General features: G+C 47.7%; 1 non-coding gene across 1 annotated transcript; it reads left to right on the top strand.

The window, feature by feature from the left end:
- Positions 1-657: 657 nt before the first annotated feature.
- LOC133386374 (U1 spliceosomal RNA) lies at positions 658-822 on the top strand. Its single transcript, XR_009763123.1, has one exon. It is a non-coding gene; the product is annotated as a U1 spliceosomal RNA (small nuclear RNA).
- Positions 823-2,212: the final 1,390 nt, after the last annotated feature.

The raw sequence follows: 2,212 nt of genomic DNA, 5'->3' as shown, positions 1-2,212 counted from the left end.
TATTCATTGTATTCTTCTGGGAATAAATCTAGATCTGTTTTCTTTGGGGGGGGCAGGCTTACAAGTTTTACTTCGCTCTGTGCTGATACATTGCAAATGAAATAAACTGCCCCCCTTTCCCCCAGGCTCAAACATAATTTCATTGAAATGATGCTGTCGTGAATGCTCACCAGGAGGATGCAGTTAATGGTTTTACTACGGTATTTGTGGAATGTTAATGCTGATACTTAGCTTTTGCTATGTGGAGATGGCATCAGGTTTTATGTACTCACTGGACAGAGGACAAACCAGATCATTCCAGAAAGAGAAGCAACTTCTACTATTGAGAATCAAGAGGCAAACAGTTTAATGCCTAAGAACATAAGGTCAAAAGTCCCACCTAATTCAACATCCTGGTTCCCATGGTAGCCAGTCAGATGTCTCTAGGGCTTGAAGGCAATCGCCCTCTCCTAGCTGGTATCCAGTCATATCAGTTGATACTAGTCCTGTGCTGAAACCTATCCTCAAATTTCTTAAAATGTTTCTTCCCTGAGAAAAGGCCTTCCATTTCCCCCGTTTCTCAGGGCTTTTTTTTGGGGGGGGGAGGTGTTGCATTTCTTTAGAATTTTCATGAGTGTAGAGTAGGGATGGGTTTTCCAATCTTAAATTCAGTTCTCTACATTTCCACAACAAGGGAGATACCATGATCATGAAGGTGGTTTTCCCAGGATGAGGCTCATCCATTGCACTGCAGGTGTACTGACCCCTGCAATTTCCCCAAATGTGGAAAACTCAAACTGCGTAATTTGTGGCAGTGGGCAACTGCGTTGGTGCTTTCCCCTGCAAAAAAAAAAAAAGTTCTCATGAAAATGTATGAACATTTTACTGCCAATTTCTCCCAACGTGGACAATTTTGTATGTAATTTGGCCTAATATACACATTTTTGCAAAGCAATTTCCCCTAATATAATACATATCTGTATTTTGTTTCCATTGATATGTGCAATTATACACACACTTTACCCTAGTATATGCATTTTCGTATACATTACTTGTGTGACATAATGGTTAGAGTGTTGGACTATGACCTGGGAGACCAGGGTTTGAATCCTCACACAGCCATGAACCTCACTGGGCGTCGAGAGGCAGAGCTGGGGTCCCGGGGGGTTGGCAGAAGAGGATTCAGACGGATGGCAGAGGGGAGGGGGAGGAACTTCTCCCCTTTGGAGTGAAGACAAAACAGAGGAAATGCCAGTGATAGGGTCGCCTAGCAACGGGGAGCCTGAGAGCTTTGAAGTTTCAGAATCCTCCCTGGACATTCTCACGCCTCCCCTTGTCCGAAGCTCAGAGCAAGAGGGAGGGCTGCCCGCAGCAGAAAAGCGGCGAGACAGTTTACCAGGCAGTTTACCATCAGCCCCTCCCCTATCCCCCATACTGGAATCGGAAACTTCAGAAGAGGAGGGGCCGATGCTTCCCCCCTCACTGCGCACACGTAGACAGCTGAAAAGACAGGAGAGAAGGGGGGAAGGCGGGCAGTACCTGAGGAGCAGTTAAGGAGGAGCGAAAGGTTGCGCGCCCGTTTGGGAACAGGCGGGAAGCGGGAAGCAGCCCCTTGCTCTGTCAACCCTCTCCCAATGCCGCAGGACCTGTATCCCTGTATTGCTTCATGAGAAGACGCAGTCTTTGCTTGGACATTACCCTAATAAAACACGAATTACTTACAACCTCTGGTCTGGTTCCTGAGTCTCATCCTGGGCCTGGCAGCTTGACAGAGCCACCTAAATCACCCTCAATGCTCTCTTCACTTGACTGGGACAAGATGTCAAAGGGAGCAGCGGGGGGGACGAACCCCACTTCTGAGATGGAAGAAGTGAAACTCTTGAGGACTAAGGTAGCTGATTTGCAGACAGATGTTCAAGCCTTGCTAGCAGCAGTCAAGGCGCTGAAGACGGATAAGCAAACCTTGAAGGCCACGATAGACCAGATGCAAACAGCCCCTCCAGCTGCCGCAGTAAAAGTTCCCATTGGTCTGCCCCCCAAATACGCGGGACAAAGTGATCAGTTGGCAACCTTCGTGGCTCAATGTGAGTTATATCTGGATGTCAGGCACACGGAATTTCCAGACGATGGGGCTAAAGTAGCCTTCGTGATTAGCCTCCTGGAGGGAGAAGCTGCAAAATGGGTGACCCCGTATCTCGTGAGAAAGGATACTGTCTTGAGAAGGTACAGAGGA

The sequence above is a fragment of the Rhineura floridana genome, chromosome 5 (genome assembly GCF_030035675.1).
Source record: "Rhineura floridana isolate rRhiFlo1 chromosome 5, rRhiFlo1.hap2, whole genome shotgun sequence".
NCBI classification, from domain to species: domain Eukaryota; kingdom Metazoa; phylum Chordata; class Lepidosauria; order Squamata; family Rhineuridae; genus Rhineura; species Rhineura floridana.
The sequence above is the reverse complement of the archived record's forward strand: the minus strand, read 5'-3'. Positions and strand labels throughout refer to the sequence as shown.